Source organism: Triticum urartu, chromosome 3A (genome assembly GCF_056163025.1).
Source record: "Triticum urartu cultivar PI428250 chromosome 3A, HENAU_Tu73, whole genome shotgun sequence".
Taxonomy (NCBI): Eukaryota; Viridiplantae; Streptophyta; class Magnoliopsida; order Poales; family Poaceae; genus Triticum; species Triticum urartu.
This window is the reverse complement of record NC_141875.1, coordinates 123770000-123792036: the sequence shown is the minus strand read 5'-3', so window position 1 is coordinate 123792036 and position 22037 is coordinate 123770000. Positions and strand designations below refer to the sequence as shown.

At 44.4% G+C, this 22037-nt stretch overlaps 1 pseudogene; it reads right to left on the bottom strand.

The window, feature by feature from the left end:
- Window positions 1-19062: 19062 nt before the first annotated feature.
- Window positions 19063-21165, bottom strand: LOC147978890 (uncharacterized; annotated as a pseudogene).
- Between the last annotated feature and the right edge of the window lie 872 nt (window positions 21166-22037).

Genomic DNA, 22037 nt, shown 5'->3' with positions numbered 1-22037 from the left:
TTGCCAAGCCACAAGGCATTTTCCTCCATGAATCACTTCAGACCCTTCCCAAAAGAATGCTCTGCACCGTTTATTGACTTGCTCAATTGCCCATTTAGGGGCATCCGCTATGATAAGATGGTGAGTGGGGCGTGCCATAACCATGTCATGCACCAACACTAACCTCCCTGCCCTGGTGATCAGCCCCTTTTGCCAGCCTGGCATGAAATTAAGCACATTGTCCACAATCGGCTGCCACTCCGAGCGCGTCAATTGCCATATGGATAGCTGCAGCCCCAAGTACTTGCAGGGAAAAGACTCCATGCTCCAGGGCATGGCCCCCTCAACCAGCTCCTTGTCACCATCCTCGTCTCTAATCATGATGGTCGTGGACTTAGAGTAATTAATGTTCATGCCCGAAGCAATCCCAAATATGTGCAAAGCCACCTTGACAAATCTAAGATCCGGAATGGTTGGTCTAACAAATAATACGACATCATCCGCATAGATGGAGAGTCTTTGCATGGGGGTGCAACCCGGCATCTTGCTCAAGAGTCCACTCTCCTGAGCTCTCGTGATCAGGGATGTGAGAACATCCATGGCATAGCAAAAAGCAACGGCGAGGCCAGATCTCCTTGCCGAAGCCCTTGAGCATGAGAGAATTTTTGCCCCGCATGTCCATTGACCACCACATGTGAGCTGGCCGTAGAAAGCAAGATCGCAATCCAGGACATCCAAGTGTGTGAAAACCCCTTGGCACGAAGAACCTCATATAAGAATGGCCAAGATAAAGTGTCGAACGCTCGCGAGATATCCAACTTGAGCAAGACACCTTTTGATTTCCGAAGATGTAGGGCTCTAGCCACTTGTCTTACGAGCAATAAATTGTCGTGTAGATTCCTCCCCTTGATGAATGACGATTGGTTGGCTTGGACGAGCTCATTCATGCGCGGCCGCAATCGATTTGCGAGTAACTTGGAGCCGATCTTGGGCAAGCTATGAACCAAACTAATTGGACGGAAATCTCCCACACGACATGCGCCGGCCTTCTTAGGGATAAGAGTTATCAGGGCTTGGTTTAGTCTTCCAAAGCCACGGCCATTACCAAGAAAGAGATGGTGGATGGTGGCAAGCAAGTCTCATTTTATAGTGCTCCAAGACTTCTGAAAAAAGAGGCCGATAAACCCGTCCGGGCCCGGCGCGCGATCCGCTGGCATATCCTTGATCGTGGACCAAACCTCCTCCTCTGTGAAGTACATGTCCTGATCCCGCAAGTCCACCGGCTGGATCCCTAGAAAATCTAGATCAATGGTGTTCTCGCGCCCTCTTGCCGAGCCTAGCAAGTCTTTGTATGTTTGGAAAAAGATTTCCTCCTTGCCGTGCTGGTCCGTGATAAGGTTGCCATCATGCATGATCACCGGTATAATTTTTTTTGTCTTCCTGCCATTTGCCATGAGGTGAAACAGCTTGGTACTAGCATCGCCTTCCTGAAGCCATCGAATTCGTGACCTTTGCCTCGCGATAGTGCGTTCGAGAGAGGCAAGGCCGAGCGCTACGAGCTTGAGCGTTTGACGTAGCCAAATCTCCCCAGCCGATAGCAAGCGTCGTTTGCTACATCTTGAGCACTGCGCTGGATTTCCCCGAAGAGGAGAGGATGATGCAACAAAGTAGCATAAGTATTTCCCTCAGTTTTTGAGAACCAAGGTATCAATCCAGTAGGAGGCCACGCACAAGTCCCTCGTACCTACACAAAAACAATAGCTCAACGCAACCAACGCGCTTAGGGGTTGTCAATCCCTTCACGGTCACTTACGAAAGTGAGATCTGATAGAGATGATAAATAATATTTTTGGTATTTTTGGTATAGAGATGCAAAGTAAAAAGTAAAAACAAAGTAAAAAAGCAAAGCAATAATAAAGTGATGGAGATTAATATGATGATAAAGAGACCCGGGGGCCATAGGTTTCACTAGTGGCTTCTCTCAAGAGCATAAGTATTCTACGGTGGGTGAACAAATTACTGTTGAGCAATTGACAGGATTGAGCATAGTTATGAGAATATCTAGGTATGATCATGTATATAGGCATCACGTCCGAGACAAGTAGACCGAAACGATTCTGCATCTACTACTATTACTCCACTCATCGACCGCTATCCAGCATGCATCTAGAGTATTAAGTCAAAAACAGAGTAACGCCTTAAGCAAGATGACATAATGTAGAGGGATAGTTTCATGCAATATGATAAAAAACCCATCTTGTTATCCTCGATGGCAATGATACAATACGTGCCTTGCTGCCCTTCTGTCACTGGGAAAGGACACCGCAAGATTGAGCCCAAAGCTAAGCACTTCTCCCATGGCAAGAACAACCAATCTAGTAGGCCAAACCAAACTGATAATTCAAAGAGACTTGCAAAGATAACCAATCATACATAAAAGAATTCAGAGAAGATTCAAATATTATTCATAGATAAACTTGATCATAAACCCACAATTCATCGACCTCAACAAACACACCGCAAAAAGAAGATTACATCGAATAGATCTCCACGAGAGAGGGGGAGAACATTGTATTGAGATCCAAAAAGAGAGAAGAATCCATCTAGCTACTAACTATGGACCTGTAGGTCTGAAGTAAACTACTCACACTTCATCGGAGAGGCTTGGATGATGATGTAGAAGCCCTCCGTGATCGATGCCCCCTCCGGCGGAGCTCCGGAACAAACCCAAGATGGGATCTCGTGGGTACAGAAAGTTGCGGCGGTGGAATTAGGTTTTTGGCTCCGTCCCCGATCGTTTGGGGTTACGTGGATATATATAGGAGGAAGAAGTATGTCGGTGGAGCTTCGAGGGGCCCATGAGGCAGGGGGCGCGCCCTCCACCCTCGTGGACGCCTCGTGGCTTTCTTGACGGAGGGTCCAAGTCTCCTGGATCTTATCTGATGAGAAAATCACGTTTCCGAAGGTTTCATTCCGTTTGGACTCCGTTTGATATTCCTTTTCTTCGAAACCCTAAAACAGGCAAAAAACAACAATTCTGGGCTGGGCCTCTGGTTAATAGGTTAGCCCCAAAAATAATATAAAAGTGGATAATAAAGCCCAATAATGTCTAAAACAGTAGATAATATAGCATGGAGCAATCGAAAATTATAGATACGTTGGAGACGTATCAAGCATCCCCAAGCATAATTCCTGCTCGTCCTCGAGTAGGTAAATAATAAAAAGAGAATTTTTGATGCACAGTGCTACTTGGCATAATTTTAATGTAATTCTTCTTAATTGTGGTATGAATATACAGATTTGAAAGATTCAAGACAAAAGTTCATATTGACATAAAAATGATAATACTTCAAGCATACTAACTAAGTAATTATGTCTTCTCAAAATAACATGGCCAAAGAAAGTTCATCCCTACAAAATCATATGGTTTAGTCATGTTTCATTTTCGTCACACAAGAATGCTCTCAACATGCACAACCCCGATGACAAGCCAAGCAATTGTTTCATACTTTAGTAATCTCAAACCTATAAGCTTTCACGCAATATATGAGCGCGAGCCATGGACATAACACTATGGGTGGAATAGAATATAATGAGGGGGGTTATGCGGAGAAGACAAAAAAGGAGAAAGTCTCACATCAACGAGGCTAATCAATGGGCTATGGAGATGCCCACCGATTGATGTTAATGCAAGGAGTAGGGATTGCCATGCAACGGATGCACTAGAGCTATAAATGTATGAAAGCTCAAGAAAAGAAACTAGTGGGTGTGCATCCAACTTGCTTTCTCACTAAGACCTAGGGCACTTGAGGAGGCCCATTATTGGAATATACAAGCCAAGTTCTATAATGAAAAATTCCCACTAGTATATGAAAGTGATAACATGAGAGACTCTCTACTATGAAGATCATGGTGCTACTTTGAAGCACAAGTGTGGTAAAAGGATAGTAACATTGTCCATTCTCTCTTTTTCTCTCATTTTTTTGGGCCTTTTCTTTTTTTATGGCCTTTCTTTTTTGGGGGCCTTCTCTTTTTTATGGCCTTTCTCTTTTTTTTTATTCCTCACTTGAGACAATGCTCTAATAATGATGATCATCACACTTATATTTATTTACAACTCAATGATTACAACTCGATACTAGAACAAAGATGACTATATATGAATGCCTCCGGCGGTGTACCGGGATATGCAATGAACCAAGAGTGACATGTATGAAAGAATTATGAACGGTGGCTTTGCCACAAATAGTATGTCAACTACATGATCATGCTAAGCAATATGACAATGATGAATGTGTCATGATGGACGGAATGATGGAAAGTTGTATGGCAATATATCTCGGAATGGCTATGGAAATGCCATAATAGGTAGGTATGGTGGCTGTTTTGAGGAAGATATAAGGAGGTTTATGTGTGAAAGAGCGTATCATATCACGGGGTTTGGACGCACCGGCGAAGTTTGCGCCAACTCTCAATGTGAGAAAGGGCAATGCACGGTACCGAAGAGGCTAGCAAGGATGGAAGGGTGAGAGTGCGTATAATCCATGGACTCAACATTAGTCATAAAGAACTCACATAATTATTTCAAAAATCTACAAGTCATCAAAAACCTCGGCACTACGCGCATGCTCCTAGGGGGATAGATTGGTAGGAAAAGACCATCGCTCGTCCCCGACCGCCACTCATAAGGAAGACAATCAAATAACACCACATGTTTCAAATTTGTTGCATAACGTTTACCATACGTGCATGCCACGGGACTTGCAAACCTCAACACAAGTATTTCTCAATTTCAAAACTACTCAACTAGCATGACTTTGATATTATTACCTCCATATCTCAAAACAATCATCAAGCATCAAACTTTTCTTAGTATTCAACACACTCATACGAAAGTTTTGTTATTAATCTTGCATACCAAGCATATTAGGATTTTAAGCAAATTACCATGCTACTAAGACTCTCAAAATAATCTAAGTGAATCATGAGAGATCAATAGTTTCTATAAAACAAATCCACCACCATACTCTAAAAGATATAAGTGAAGCACTAGAGCAAAATTATAAAGCTCAAAAGATATAAGTGAAGCACATAGAGTATTCTATCAAATTCCAAATCATGTATGGCTCTCTCAAAAGGTGTGTACAGCAAGGATTATTGTGTTAAACTAACAAGCAAAGACTCAAATCATAAAAGATGCTCCAAGCAAAACACATATCATGTGGTGAATAAAAATATAGCTCCAAGTAAAGTTACCGATAGAAGTAGACGAAAGAGGGGATGCATTCCGGGGCATCCCCAAGCTTTGGCTTTTAGGTGCCTTAGATTATCTTGGGGGTTCCATGGGCATCCCCAAGCTTAGGCTCTTGCCATTCCTTGTTCCATAGTCCATCAAATCTTTACCCAAAACTTGAAAACTTCACAACACAAAACTTAAAGTAGAAAACTCGTGAGCTCCGTTAGCGAAAGAAAACAAAAGACCACTTCAATGTACTATAATGAACTCATTCTTTATTTATATGGGTGTTATACCTACTGTATTCCAACTTCTCTATGGATTATAAACTATTTTACTAGCCATAGATTCATCAAAATAAGCAAACAACACACGAAAAACAGAATCTGTCAAAAACAGAACAGTCTGTAGTAATCTGTATCTAGCGCAAGATCTGTAGTCCCAAAAATTCTAAAATAAATTTCTGGACGTGAGGAATTTAACTATTAATCATCTTCAAAAATAATTAACTAAATATCACTCTCCAAATAAAAATGACAGCAGTTCTCGTGAGCGTGAAAGTTTCTCTTTTTACAGCAAGTTCAACAAGACTTTCCCCAAGTCTTCTCAACGGTTCTACTTGGCACAAACACTAATTAAACACAAAAAACACAACCAAAACAGAGGCTAAATAATTTATTTATTAATAAACAGTAGCAAAAATCAAGGAATAAAAATAAAATTGGGTTGCCTCCCAACAAGCGCTATCGTTTAACGCCCCTAGCTAGGCATAACAAGCAAGAATAGATCTAGGTATTGCCATAATAATAAGATAGATTATTAAAACTCATTTCATATTCTCTACGTTCGGCAGGAAGTATTCTTTGAGGCAAGCAAAAGTAATCAAAAGGACTAAATTTAATGGGACCAAAGTCCCCAAGATCAACCTTGGGAGGTATAGGTTCCTCCTTTGGTCCTTCATAATGCACAACCAATTCATCATTATAAGCATTCTTTTGACAGAACTTTGTGAGCCTATATTCAAGAGAATATCCTAGTTCATTATTTTGAATAGCCAAATCATCATTAAGTTCAGAAATTCTATCAACTAAAACATTGGTAGGAACCCTTTTTCCAAGATTTTCGTTGAAAGCAACATAGTCTAGAGATTGAAAACGCATTATTTCTTCTTGATCAAAGAGGATAGCCTCTATGGGAGGACGGCAAGCGTCCATCATATAATGCGCAAAGATTTCTTTGGCTTCTTTTATTATGAATCTAAATTCATGAGCCAAAAAGATAGTAGCGGCACGCTTAACAGAAGAATGCTCAATATTAGCAAATTCCAGAAAAATCCTTTGTATGAAAGGATGCATGTGCATGAATTGTCTTTCAAGTTCAACTACGAGCATGGCAATAGCGTCCGCAAGACTACTAGTTCTGTGAAGGATATAACTACCCATAGAAGGTAAAGCACCGGCACAAGTAAAGAAATCTTGAATAACTCATTTTCCAATAATATTACCACTATCAACACGGAATTTTTTTGTATGAAAGATGGTAGGTTCTTTAGCAGGAGCATAAGAATTCTTCATGATATTATTATTGTCCATATCGACAATAATTTCCCCAATTTCAGACATAGAGGCAGAAGGTAAAGGACTTGACATAACTACAAGCAAGCAAACAAAAAGCAAACGGGCAAAAAGAGGCAAATAGAGAGGGAGGATAGAGTGAGAGAGGGCGAATAAAACGGCAAGGGTGAATTGGGGGGAGAGGAAAACGAGAGGCAAATGGAAAATAATGTAATGCGGGAGATAGGGATTGTGATGGGTTCTAGGTATGTTGACTTCTGCGCAGAATCCCCGGCAACAGCGCCAGAAATTCTTCTTGCTACCTCTTGAGCATTGCGTTGGATTTCCCCGAAGAGGAGAGGATGATGCAGCAAAGTAGCGTAAGTATTTCCCTCAGTTTTTGAGAACCAAGGTATCAATCCAGTAGGAGGCCATGCACAAGTCCCTCGTACCTACACAAAAACAATAGCTGAACGCAACCAATGCGCTTAGGGGTTGTCAATCCCTTCACGGTACTTATGAAAGTGAGATCTGATAGAGATGATAAATAATATTTTTGGTATTTTTGGTATAGAGATGCAAAGTAAAAAGTAAAAATAAAAGCAATAATAAAGTGATGGAGATTAATATGATGATAAAGAGACCCGGGACCATAGGTTTCACTAGTGGCTTCTCTCAAGAGCATAAGTATTCTACGGTGGGTGAACAAATTCGTGTTGAGCAATTGACAGAATTGAGCATAGTTATGAGAATATCTAGGTATAATCATGTATATAGGCATCACGTCCGTGACAAGTAGACCGAAACGATTCCACATCTACTACTACTATTACTCCACTCATCGACCGCTATCCAGCATGCATCTAGAGTATTAAGTTAAAAATAGAGTAACGCCTTAAGCAAGATGACATGATGTTGAGGGATAGTTTCATGCAATATGATAAAAAACATCTTGTTATCCTTGATGGCAACGATACAATACGTGCCTTGTTGCCCCTTCTGTCACTGGGAAAGGACACCGCAAGATCGAACCCAAAGCTAAGCACTTCTCCCATGGCAAGAACAACCAATCTAGTAGGCCAAACCAAACTGATAATTTGAAGAGACTTGCAAAGATAACCAATCATACATAAAATAACTCAAAGAAGATTCAAATATTATTCATAGATAGACTTGATCATAAACCCACAATTCATCGGTCTCAACAAACACACCGCAAAAAGAAGATTACATCGAATAGATCTCCACGAGAGAGGGAGAGAACATTGTATTGAGATCCAAAAAGAGAGAAGAAGCCATCTAGCTACTAACTATGGACCCGTAGGTCTAAAGTAAACTACTCACACTTCATCGGAGAGGCTTGGATGATGATGTAGAAGCCCTTCGTGATCGATGCCCCCTCCGGTGGAGCTCCGGAATAGGCCCCAAGATGGGATCTCGTGGATACAGAAAGTTGCGGTGGTGGAATTAGGTTTTTGGCTCCGTCCCCGATCGTTTGGGGGTACGTGGATATATATAGGAGGAAGAAGTACGTCGGTGGAGCTTCAAGGGGCCCACGAGGCAGGGGGCGCGCCCTAGGGGGGCGCCCTCCAACCTCGTGGCCGCCTCATGGTTTTCTTGATGGAGGGTCCAAGTCTCCTGGATCTTATCTGATGAGAAAATCACGTTTCCGAAGGTTTCATTCCGTTTGGACTCCGTTTGATATTCCTTTTCTTCGAAACCCTAAAACAGGCAAAAAAACAACAATTCTGGGATGGGCCTCCGGTTAATAGGTTAGTCCCAAAAATAATATAAAAGTGGATAATAAAGCCCAATAATGTCTAAAACAGTAGATAATATAGCATGGAGCAATCAAAAATTATAAATACGTTGGAGACGTATCATCGTTCCTGAGCCACGTCAAGCTGGAAGATTATCCAGTTAGCCATCGCGATCTGCAATTTGACGTTTTCAACCTTCCTTTGTCCCCACGCTGTTAAATGCCGAGCGGCGTTTCTAGGAAATGCGTCGAGTCTTTCGAAAGGATCTTGAATATTAGGGTCACACACCCAAGCCTCCTTGACCGCATCGTCAAAACCCTCCAGCCTAGTCCAGAACACCTCGAATCTGAAACGTCGTTGCAGATGTATGTTCTCATTCAAAGCAAGATGCAAAGGTGATGTCTACTACACAACCTTCTTCTTGTAGACGTTGTTGGGCCTCCAAGTGCAGAGGTTTGTAGGACAGTAGCAAATTTCCCTCAAGTGGATGACCTAAGGTTTATCAATCCGTAGGAGGCGTAGGATGAAGATGGTCTCTCTCAAGCAACCCTACAACCAAATAACAAAGAGTCTCTTGTGTCCCCAACACATCCAATACAATGGTAAATTGTATAGGTGCACTAGTTCGGCGAAGAGATGGTGATACAAGTGCAATATGGATAGTAGATAATAGTTTTTGTAATCTGAAAATATAAAAATTGCAAGGTAACTAATGATAAAAGTGAGCGTAAACGGTATTGCAATGTGTGGAAATAAGGCCTAGGGTTCATACTTTCGCTAGTGTAAGTTCCCTCAACAATAATATCATAATTGGATCACATAACTATCCCTCAACATGCAACAAAGAGTCACTCCAAAGTCACTAATAGCGGAGAACAAACAAAGAGAATATGGTAGGGTACGAAACCACCTCAAAGTTATTCTTTCCAATCAATCTGTTGGGCTATTCCTATAAGTGTCACAAACAGCCCTAGAGTTCGTACTAGAATAACACCTTAAGACACAAATCAACCAAAACCCTAATGTCATCTAGATACTCCAATGTCACCTCAAGTATCCGTGGGTATGATTATACGATATGCATCACACAATCTCAGATTCATCTATTCAACCAACACAAAGGACCTCAAAGAGTGCACCAAAGTTCTACCGGAGAATCACGACGAAAACGAGTGCCAACCCCTATGCATAGGTTCATGGGTGGAACTCGCAAGTTGATCACCAAAACATACATCAAGTGAATCACGTGATATCCCATTGTCACCACAGATATCCACGGCAAGACATACATCAAGTGTTCTCAAATCTTTAAAGACTCAATCTGATAAGATAACTTCAAAGGGGAAACTCAATTCATTACAAGAGAGTAGAGGGGGAGGAGAAACATAAGATCCAACTATAATAGCAAAGCTCGCGAGACATCAAGATCTTATCACCTCAAGAACACGAGAGAGAGAGAGAGAGAGAGATCAAACACATAGCTACTGGTACATACCCTCAGCCCCGAGGGAGAACTACTCCCTCCTCGTCATGGAGAGCACCGGGATGATGAAGATGGCCACTGAAGAAGGATTGCCCCCTTCGGCAGGGTGCCGGAACGGGTCTAGATTGGCTTTCGGTGACTACGGAGGCTTCTGGCGGTGGAACTCCCGATCTATTGTCTCTTCTGGAAGTTTTAGGATACGCAGGTATATATGGGTGCAGGAAGTACGTCGATGGAGCTTCGGGGGCCCCACGAGGCAGGGGGCGTGCCCCCTACCCTCATGAGCACCTCCCTTGGCTCCTGACGTGGGGTCCAAGTCCATCCGGTAGCTTTCCTTCCAAAAATAACTTCTCCAGTTGATTTCGTTCCGTTTCGACTCCGTTTGATATTCCTTTTCTTCGAAACACTGAAATAGGCAAAAAAACAGCAATTCTAGGCCGGGCCTTCGGTTAATAGGTTAGTCCCAAAAATAATATAAAAGTGGATAATAAAGCCCAATATTGCCCAAAACAGTAGATAACATAGCATGGAGCAATCAAAAATTATAGATACGTTGGAGACGTATCAAAAGGGCAGTGATCCGATGCTGAAGTTGACATCGCTTGGAGCAGGCAATCCGGATAGTCAATCTCCCAATCCACCGAAACCAGCGCCTTGTCTATTTTAGTGAGGGTAGGAACTTCCTTTTGGTTGCTCCAAGTAAATGCACGTCCATGCATGTATAGCTCCTTAAGCCCATTGCCATCCACAAATTGGTGAAATTTGCACACCATTCTCATGTCCAGATGCGAGTTACTTTTGTCTGAGGCTTGGAGTATCATGTTAAAGTCCACAATCACCATCTAAGCACTCAGGCACAATTCTCTTCTAGCTGTGAGCTCCTCAAGGAGCAACATATTGTCATTATCCTCCTGAGGTCCATACACCGTAGTTAGCCACCAGGGTGTACCGTCGACGGGGGTCACATACCCTATTACACAATGCGTATCACGGACGCAGTTCGTAATGCTCACCAACACCGAGTTCCAAGCTAAAAGAATCCCACCCCTCATGTCTGAGGCCGGTAAGTAGAAAAAACCATCGTACGACGGGCCAAGGCATTGCATAACCGTAAAAGTATCGATACAAGCTAGCTTAGTCTCCTGAATACAAAACATAGCCGGGTGCGTTGAGTCCGCAAATTCACGCAACGCCTTCTTCTTCGCCGGGCTGTTCAAGCCACGCACATTCTAGCACACCAACTCCAGTTTGATCGATGACATGATGTCGACACACGCACCAGCGCTAGCCAACTAGGCAAGCAATGCCACCTTCGGGGAAACCTCCTGGCTAAGGTCAAAAGGGATGGCCTTGCCAAAAATAGCGGCAATTGCACGTAGCTGCGGTTCTTGTATAGGAGAATCGAACATCTGCCTGAGTTGTGCAAGGGTCTCATCAGTGACAGCCAAGCCCTCTGGCATGATGCCCAACGCTTTAAGAAGGACCGTCTCAGCCGTCGTCGCTTTAGACTTCCATGGCGCATTCACTGTCACAGAACGAGTGGTACGGTGAGGTGTGTACTCCAATTCCGGACCCTTCCCACGCACAGCTTCAATCTCCTTGAGAAGCGGTGGCGCAATGCTACCTCTTTTAGCACTGCGTTGGTTTTCCCCGAAGAGGAAGGGATGATGCAGCAAAGTAGCATAAGTATTTTCCTCAGTTTTTGAGAACCAAGGTATCAATCCAGTAGGAGGCTACACGCAAGTCCCTCGTACCTGCACAAACAAATAAATCCTCGCAACCAACGCAAATAGGGGTTGTCAATCCCTATAGGGCCACTTACGAGAGTGAGATCTGATAGATATGATAAAGATACTATTTTTGGTATTTTTATGATAAAGATGCAAAGTAAAATAAAGGCAAAGTAAATAGCAAAGTAAATAACTAAGTAGTAGGAGATTGATATGATAAAGATAGACCCGGGGGCCATAGGTTTCACTAGTGGCTTCTCTCGAGAGCATAAGTATTCTACGGTGGGTGAACAAATTACTGTTGAGCAATTGACAGAATTGAGCATAGTTATGAGAATATCTGGGTATGATCATGTATATAGGCATCACGTCCGAGACAAGTAGACCGACTCCTGCCTGCACGTACTACTATTACTCCACTCATCGACCGCTATCCAGCATGCATCTAGAGTATTAAGTTAAAAACAGAGTAACGCCTTAAGCAAGATGACATGATGTAGAGGGATAGACTCATGCAATATGAAGAAAACCCCATCTTGTTATCCTCGATGGCAACAATACAATACGTGCCTTGCTGCCCTTACTGTCATCGGGAAAGGACACCGCAAGATTGAACCCAAAGCTAAGCAGTTCTCCCATTGCAAGAAAGATCAATCTAGTAGGCCAAACCAAACTGATAATTCGAAGAGACTTGCAAAGGTAACCAATCATACATAAAAGAATTCAGAGAAGATTCAAATACTATTCATAGATAGACTTGATCATAAACCCACAATTCATCGGTCTCAACAAACACACCGCAAAAAGAAGATTACATCGAATAGATCTCCACAAGAGAGGGGGAGAACATTGTATTGAGATCCAAAAAGAGAGAAGAAGCCATCTAGCTAATAACTATGGACCCGTAGGTCTGAAGTAAACTACTCACACTTCATCGGAGAGGCTATGGTGTTGATGTAGAAGCCCTCCGTGATCGATGCCCCCTCCGGCGGAGCTCCGGAACAGGCCCCAAGATGGGATCTCGTGGATACAGAAAGTTACGGCGGTGGAATTAGGATTTTGGCTCCGTCTCTGATCATTTGGGGGTACGTGGATATATATAGGAGGAAGAAGTAAGTCGGTGGAGCAACAGGGGGCCCACGAGGGTGGAGGGCGTGCCTGGGGGCAGGCGCGCCCCCCTACCTCGTGACCTTCTGTTAGTTGGCTTGACGTAGGGTCCAAGTCTCCTGAGTTGTATTTGGTGAGAAAATCATGTTCCCGAAGGTTTCATTCCGTTTGGACTCCGTTTGATATCCCTTTTCTTCGAAACCCTAAAACAGGCAAAAAACAGCAATTCTGGGCTGGGCCTCCAGTTAATATGTTAGTCCCAAAAATAATATAAAAGTGGATAATAAAGCCCAATAATGTCCAAAACAGTAGATAATATAGCATGGACCAATCAAAAATTATAGATACGTTGGAGATGTATCAAGCATCCCCAAGCTTAATGCCTACTCGTCCTCGAGTAGGTAAATGATAAAAACAGAATTTTTGATGCGGAGTGCTACTTGGCATAATTTTAATGTAATTCTTCTTAATTGTGGTATGAATATTCAGATCCGAAAGATTCAAGACAAAAGTTCATATTGACATAGAAAATAATAATACTTCAAGCATACTAACAAAGCAATTATGTCTTCTCAAAATAACATGGCTAAAGAAAGTTATCCCTACAAAATCATATAGTCTGGCTATGCTCTATCTTCACCACACAAGATACTTAAATCATGCACAACCCCGATGACAAGCCAAGCAATTGTTTCATACTTTTGACATTCTCAAAACTTTTTCAATCTTCACGCAATACATGAGCGTGAACCATAGATATAGCACTATAGTTGGAATAGAGTGGTGGTTGTGGAGAAGACAAAAAGGGGAAGATAGTCTCACATCAACTAGGCGTATCAACGGGCTATGGAGATGCCCATCAATAGATATCAATGTGAGTGAGTAGGGATTGCCATGCAACGGATGCACTAGAGCTATAAGTATATGAAAGCTCAAAAAGAAACTAAGTGGGTGTGCATCCAACTTGCTTGCTCATGAAGACCTAGGGCAATTTTGAGGAAGCCCATCATTGGAATATACAAGCCAAGTTCTATAATGAAAAATTCCCACTAGTATATGAAAGTGATAACATGAGAGACTCTCTACTATGAATATCATGGTGCTACTTTGAAGCACAAGTGTGGTAAAAGGATAGTAACATTGTCCCTTCTCTCTTTTTCTCTCATTTTTTTATTTTTTTATTTGGGCCTTTTTTATGGCCTCTTTTCTTTCTCTTTTTTATTTGGGCTTCTTTGGCCTCTTTTATTTATTTTTCGTCCGGAGTCTCATCCCGACTTGTGGGGGAATCATAGTCTCCATCATCCTTTCCTCACTTGGGACAATGCTCTAATAATGATGATCATCACACTTTTATTTTTCTTACAACTCAATAATTACAACTCGATACTTAGAACAAGATATGACTCAATATGAATGCCTCCGGCGGTGTGTCGGGATATGCAATGATGCATGAGTGACAAGTATGAAAGAATTATGAACGGTGTCTTTGCCACAAATACTATGTCAACTACATGATCATGCTAAGCAATATGACAATGATGGAGTGTGTCATAAACGGAACGGTGGAAAGTTGCATGGCAATATATCTCGGAATGGCTATGAAAGTGCCATAATAGGTAGGTATGGCGGCTGTTTTGAGGAAGGTATATGGTAGGTGTATGATACCGGCGAAAGGTGCGCGGTATTAGAGAGGCTAGCAAAGGTGGAAGGGTGAGAATGCGTATAATCCATGGACTCAACATTAGTCATAAAGAACTCATATACTTATTGCAAAAATCTACAAGTTATCAAAGCAAAGTATTATGTGCATGCTCCTAGGGGGATAGATTGGTAGGAAAAAACCACCGCTCGTCCCCGACCGCCACTCATAAGGAAGACAATAAATAAATAAATCATGCTCCGACTTCATCACATAACGGTTCACCATACGTGCATGCTACGGGAATCACAAGCTTCAACACAAGTATTTCTCAAATTCACAACTACTCAACTAGAATGACTTTAATATCACCATCTCCAGGTCTCAAAACAATTATCAAGTATCAAACTTATCATAGTATTCAACACACTCATAAGAGAATTTTTATTATTAATCTTGCATACCAAGCATATTAGGATTTTAAGAAAATTACCATGCTATTAAGACTCTCAAAATAATCTAAGTGAAGCATGAGAGATCAATAGTTTCTATAAAACAAATCCACCACCGTGCTCTAAAAGATATAAGTGAAGCACTAGAGTAAAATTATATAACTCAAAAGATATAAGCGAAGCACATAGAGTATTCTAACAAATTCCAAATCATATATGGCTCTCTCAAAAGGTGTGTACAGCAAGGATGATTATGGTAAACTAATAATCAAAGACTCAAATCATACAAGACGCTCCAAGCAAAACACATATCATGTGGTAAATAAAAATATAGCTCCAAGTAAAGTTACCGATAGAAGTAGACGAAAGAGGGGATGCCTTCCGGGGCATCCCCAAGCTTTGGATTTTAGGTGTCCTTAGATTATCTTGGGGGTGCCATGGGCAACCCCAATCTTAGGCTCTTGCCACTCCTTGTTCCATAATCCATCAAATCTTTACCCAAAACTTGAAAACTTCACAACACAAAACTTAAAGTAGAAAATCTCGTGAGCTCCGTTAGCGAAAGAAAACAAAAGACCACTTCAAGGTACTGTAATGAACTATTTCTTTGTTTATATGGGTGTTATACCTACTGTATTCTAACTTCTCTATGGTTTATAAACTAATTTACTAGCCATAGATTCATCAAAATAAGCAAACAACACACGAAAAACAGAATCTGTCAAAAACAGAACAGTCTGTAGTAATCTGTAGCTAGCGGAAGATCTGGAACCCCAAAAATTCTAAAATAAATTGCTGGACGTGAGGAATTTATCTATTAATCATCTGAAAAAAAGAATTAACTAAATAGCACTTTCCAAATAAAAATGACAGCAGTTTTCGTGAGCACTAAAGTTTCTGTTTTTTACAGCAAGTTCAACAAGACTTTCCCCAAGTCTTCCCAACGGTTCTACTTGGCACAAACACTAATTAAACACAAAAAAATACAACCAAAACAGAGGCTACATAATTTATTTATTACTAAGCAGGAGCAAAAAGCAAGAAATAAAAATAAAATTGGGTTGCCTCCCAACAAGCGCTATCGTTTAACGCCCCTAGCTAGGCATAACAAGCAAGAATAGATCTAGGTATTGCCATAATAATAAGATAGATTGTTAAAACTCATTTCATATTCTCTACGTTCAGCAGCAAGTTTTCTTTGAGGCAAGCGAAAGTAATCAAAAGGGCTAAATTTGTTGGGACAAAAGTCTCCAAGATCAACCTTGGGAGGTATAGGTTCCTCCTTTGGTCCTTCATATTGCACAACCAATTCATCATTATAAGCATTCTTTTGACAGAACTTTGTGAGCCTATATTCAAGAGAATATCCCAATTCATTATCTTGAATAGCCAAATCATCATTAAGTTCAGAAATTCTATCAACTAAAACATTGGTAGGAACCCTTTTTCTAAGATTTTCATTGAAAGCAACATAGTCTAAAGATTGAAAACGCATTATTTCTTCTTGATCAAAGAGGATAGTCTCTATGGGAGAACGACAAGCGTCTACCCTATAATGCGCAAAGATTTCTTTGGCCTCTTTTATTATGAATCGAAACTCATGAGCCAAAAAGATAGTAATGACACGCTTAACCAAAGAATGCTCAATATTAGAAAATTCTAGGAAAATCCTTTGTATAGAAGGATGCATGTGCATGAATTGTCTCTCAAGTTCAACTACAAGCATGGCAATAGCGTCCGCAAGACTACTAGTTCTATGAAGAATAGAACTACCCAAAGAAGGTAAAGCACCGGCACAAGTAAAGAAATCTTGAATAACTCCTTTTCCAATAATATTACCACTACCAACACGGAATCTTTTTATATGTGAGATAGTGGGTTCTTTAGTAGGAGGATCAAAATTATTATTGACAATAGTATCCCCAATTTCAGACATAGAGGCAGTGGGTAAAGAACTAGCCATAACGACAAGCAAGCAAACTAACACACAAGCAAACAAAAAGCAAGCGGACAAAAAGGGAAAATAGAGGGGGAGGATAGAGAGAGAAAGGGCGAATAAAACGGCAAGGGTGAATTGGGTGGAGAGGAAAACGAGAGACAAATGGCAAATAATGTAATGCAGGAGATAAGGGTATGTGATGGGTACTTGGTATGTTGACTTTTGCGTAGACCTCCCCGGCAACGGCGTCAGAAATCCTTCTTGCTACCTCTTTTAGCACTGCGTTGGTTTTCTCCGGAGAGGAAGGGATGATGCAGCAAAGTAGCGTAAGTATTTCCCTCAGTTTTTGAGAACCAAGGTATCAATCCAGTAGGAGGCTACACGCAAGTCCCTCGTACCTGCACAAACAAATAAATCCTCGCAACCAATGCAAATAGGGGTTGTCAATCCCTATAGGGCCACTTACGAGAGTGAGATCTGATAGATATGATAAAGACAATATTTTTGGTATTTTTATGAAAAAAATGCAAAGTAAAATAAAGGCAAAGTAAATAGCAAAGTAAATAACTTAGTAGGAGATTAATATAATAAAGATAGACCCGGGGGCCATAGGTTTCACTAGTGGCTTCTCTCGAGAGCATAAGTATTCTACGGTGGGTGAACAAATTACTGTTGAGCAATTAACAGAATTGAGCATAGTTATGAGAATATCTAGGTATGATCATGTATATAGGCATCACGTCCGAGACAAGTAGACCGACTCCTGCCTGCATCTACTACTATTACTCCACTCATCGACCACTATCCAGCATGCATCTAGAGTATTAAGTTAAAAACAGAGTAACGCCTTAAGCAAGATGACATGATGTAGAGGTATAGACTCATGCAATATGAAGAAAACCCCATCTTGTTATCCTCGATGGCAACAATACAATACGTGCCTTGCTGCCCTTACTGTCACCGGGAAAGGACACCGTAATATTGAACCCAAAGCTAAGCACTTCTCCCATTGCAAGAAAGATCAATCTAGTAGGCCAAACCAAACTGATAATTCGAAGAGACTTGCAAAGATAACCAATCATACATAAAAGAATTCAGAGAAGATTCAAATATTATTCATAGATAGACTTAATCATAAACCCACAATTCATCGGTCTCAACAAACACACCGCAAAAAGAAGATTACATCGAATAGATCTCCACAAGAGAGGGGGAGAACATTGTATTGATATCCAAAAAGAGAGAAGAAGTCATCTAGCTACTAACTATGGACCTGTAGGTCTGAAGTAAACTACTCACACTTCATCGGAGAGGCTATGGTGTTGATGTAGAAGCCCTCCGTGATCGATGCCCCCTTCGGCGGAGCTCCGGAACAGGCCCCAAGATGGGATCTCGTGGATACAGAAAGTTACGTCGGTGGAATTAGGGTTTTGGCTCCGTCTCTGATCGTTTGGGGGTACGTGGATATATATAGGAGGAAGAAGTACGTTGGTGGAGCAACAGGGGGCCCACGAGGGTGGAGGGCGCGCCTGGGGGGGCAGGCGCGCCCCCCTACCTCGTGACCTCCTGTTAGTTGGCTTGACGTAGGGTCCAAGTCTCCCGAGTTGTATTCGGTGAGAAAATCACGTTACCGAAGGTTTCATTCCGTTTGGACTCTGTTTGATATTCCTTTTCTTTGAAACCTAAAACAGGCAAAAAACAGCAATTCTGGGCTGGGCCTCCGGTTAATAGGTTAGTCCCAAAAATAATATAAAAGTGGATAATAAAACCCAATAATGTCCAAAACAGTAGATAATATAGCATGGAGCAATCAAAAATTATAGATACGTTGGAGATGTATCACGCAAGTTTTTTCATTAGGCCCGCACAGAACGCCTTGATATTAGCTACCGCAATCTGCTCTTTGGGTGGCAGTGTAGCGTCGCTGGCAATACCTGGGACGTGCATGTTGACGTCCACATCCATGCAAACAGTACCACACACTGCGGCTGGCTCAATCATGCAGTCCAGTCTGCCAGTCTCAACTTGCCCCTTGGCTCTCTCATCAGTTGGGCCCACCACACACTCCTCCGCATGCAAGGTAAAGGGAGGCAGCAGCTCATCCATCGGGTCCTATCCCGGGGCCGTGTCATGTGACTCGCCAACCTGGCCAGCCACTTGAGCTTGACTAGTCTCCACCTCGGTCTACACCCCCACCAGCTCCGCATCTTCTGACAATGGGTCCACAGCGGCAGTCGGAGCAGCAGCCTCCGCATTGGCTGGCCCAGTCTCCACTCCTGGGAACAGAACGCGATCCTTGGCGATCCCACAACTCTGTCCCTGGGCAGCATTGGAATGCCCGCCTTCCAAGCCCATGGACAGCTCGCAAGCGGCAGCAATCCCCGTGCTCTGTTCCTGCCCAACAACGGTGGGCCTCACCTGCCGGTCGGCGGCACCAATCACAAGATCCGCCACCACATCCATGACCACCTCCGCAGCCTTTCCCTGCAAGCCAATCGGAATATGTCCTTGCGCACCAATGAGTGGCCGGTCGTGCGCTAGCGGTGATGACCGCGCGGTCTCTGGCTCCACCAATGCCTGGCCCGCAGCAACAACTTCAGGATTCTCTGTGGCCGGGCACATCTGATCCGCAGCGGCCAGGGATCCTCCTTGGCGGACATGCACCTGCGCCTGCGCCTCCACCCTGGTGCACGCCGGCCTCTGGACTGGTGGACTAGCTGCCGCCGGCGAGGGGAAAACCAACCTCAACGCCATAGCAACCCGAGGACAAGCCGCGCCCATTGGTGGAATACGCCAGTCGGAAGGCCCCACTCGTCCCAACAGCGCCTGACGATGCGAACCTCCGGCGACATCTCGATCTGGCGCGCCGCCCCGAGCGTCATAAACCCACGCGTCCAAGGAAGCACACGCCATTCACCACTCCCTGAGTAGCTGCCTGAATCTTCCGGCATGCCCCTTTGCCCGCTTCCATCCGAGCTAGGTGGCCGCAGCCAACCTTCTGGTCCGGCGTACTCTCTGGCCCTGCCAACGTGAATTAACGTCTTGTACTCCAGTAGCTGTCGAGAAGTTGGCCGGTGAGCCGCAGGGTTGAACTCCACCTCCGGCTCCGGCACCCAAAGCCTCCGCGCAACTAGCACTTCATCCGGGTCGACGCACCATGCCCTCAGCTTGAAAAGAGAGAGGTCCTCACGTTTCGTTGTCTCCGATGCTAGGCTCTCCACCAGGCAGCCCGAACCCAATAGCTCAGCAGCAGTTTCCCTCGTCCAGACATGGGACGGAACACCCTCGATCATCAAGTCCAACTGGGAATGCATCACCTTGGTCACCGCTTGAGCTTGCCACAGCCATGGCCTGAAGAACATCTTGAAGAAATCATGCTCAACGAAATCTGCCGTCAGGGCCTGGTTCCTTAGTTCTGGAGCGGCGAACACCACTAAGAAATCCTCCGGAAAGAACTTGTGCACTGAAAACTTGTGCCTTGGAATATGCAACTGAGCCGCAATGGCCTCGGCCGCCTCGACTGTCGACACTGCCGGCCTGGAACCACCAATGTAGGCCACCACTGCTGTCCTGAGACGCCGCTCCATGTCATCCATCTCTTGCGTCCGCGAGATGACGCAGAAGCCATCAATGGCCGCTGGCACCGGGGCCGCCGCAGGCAACGCCAGCCAGGCCCCCGCAGGTACGGTGTCCGCCAGGACTGACAAGAGCCTCCCTGAGGAGCGACCTGCCGAGTCCCCGGCGACAGCCTGCGCGCGAGCCCTGCTGGCTGCTGCTGCTGACCAGTCCGCGCTACTTTAGCCATGGCCTCACACCGGAGTTCCTCCTCAGGCCGTGGGCTTCGAGGACGCGAGCACTCCGACAAGATGTGCCCCTCCAGACCACAACGAAAGCAGAGCGGCTGAATGGTGCAATCTTCCCTGCGATGCCCTTCCCTGAAACACTTGAAGCAGAGACCAAAAAGATCCGGCGGGACTTCGCGCCGCTCCTGAGAAGATGTCGGCGAGCGTGACCTCTGCGAACCTCCGCCGTGAGCTGCCTCTGCCGGAGCTCCCACTTCCAGCGGCGCCAGAGCGCCTTGCGGGAGGGGTCCGGCCGCCTCCAAGGAGTCGCCGCGTCAGCGCCCGCTGCCGGATCCGCGATCGTCAGGCTGGTGGGGGGAGGAGCGCCCGCGGAGGAGGAGCCCGCAGATCCCGGCGACTCGGAGAGACCGAGGCCGGACACCACCGGCTGCAGGCGGGAGGAAACCGAACCCTGGCTGCCCGGGCTGAGGGGTCCGGAAGCCATGGCGGCAGGAGACCGGAGCAGGGAGGTGGGCGCCGGGGACCGGAGTGGTCGCCGGCACGAGGGGTGGACGCCGGGGCCGGAGTGGCGGCCGGCGGGAGCAGAGGGGAGCGGGCGGAGGGAGCAGAGGTGTAAATTGAACTAGGGTTACTGAAACTGTTTCCACCGGAAAAAGATCTGTTACCCCGCCCCATATTTAGACTGGATATGAGGGGTGTCGGTCAGCTCGGGCATTTAAGGATCATTTGAGGGGGCCGTTTGGGTCAGAAAATCGTGGCAGGACAGTGGCCATCCGGACGTATAAGATGGATTTGAAACGTCCGGGTGTAAATGTTTTAAGCAACAGTCGCATTCCCAACAGCGCATTAAGAAACCGCGGGCCGGGAGGCGCAGAATCAGTTGTTTCCCCATGAGCAGAAAACCTTTTGACCCTGGGGAAAAGGTGAAAACTCCTTGCGAAACCTTTGGCTTTGGGTCAGTCAAGTCTCAATTCACACCTTCCATGTCAAAATCATCGCCGTTCAGCTCGCAGAAGAGACTGCGATGGAAATGTCGCATCAAAATCACCCGCCCTGTGCCTCTCTGTGTGCGTGTGTGGCTTAGAGGAAGTTCACCGCAAGATCATTCAGCCTGAACTATCAATGGTGCGGTGCGGCATCTGAACTTTTGAGGACGGCCAGGAGCGATGTTGGCCCTGCTAAATATCCCTTTACAAGGCCCTCCTAGTGGTTAAACCCCCTAGATATTCCGTTTCTGTGGCCGACTGATGGCCGAAAACCACATGCCACTACTCGAAAAAGTCTCCGGGGCAAGTGCTGGGGACGGCTGCCGATTTGCTAGCCGGACCCGCTCCGACACTTCGACAACGATTTACC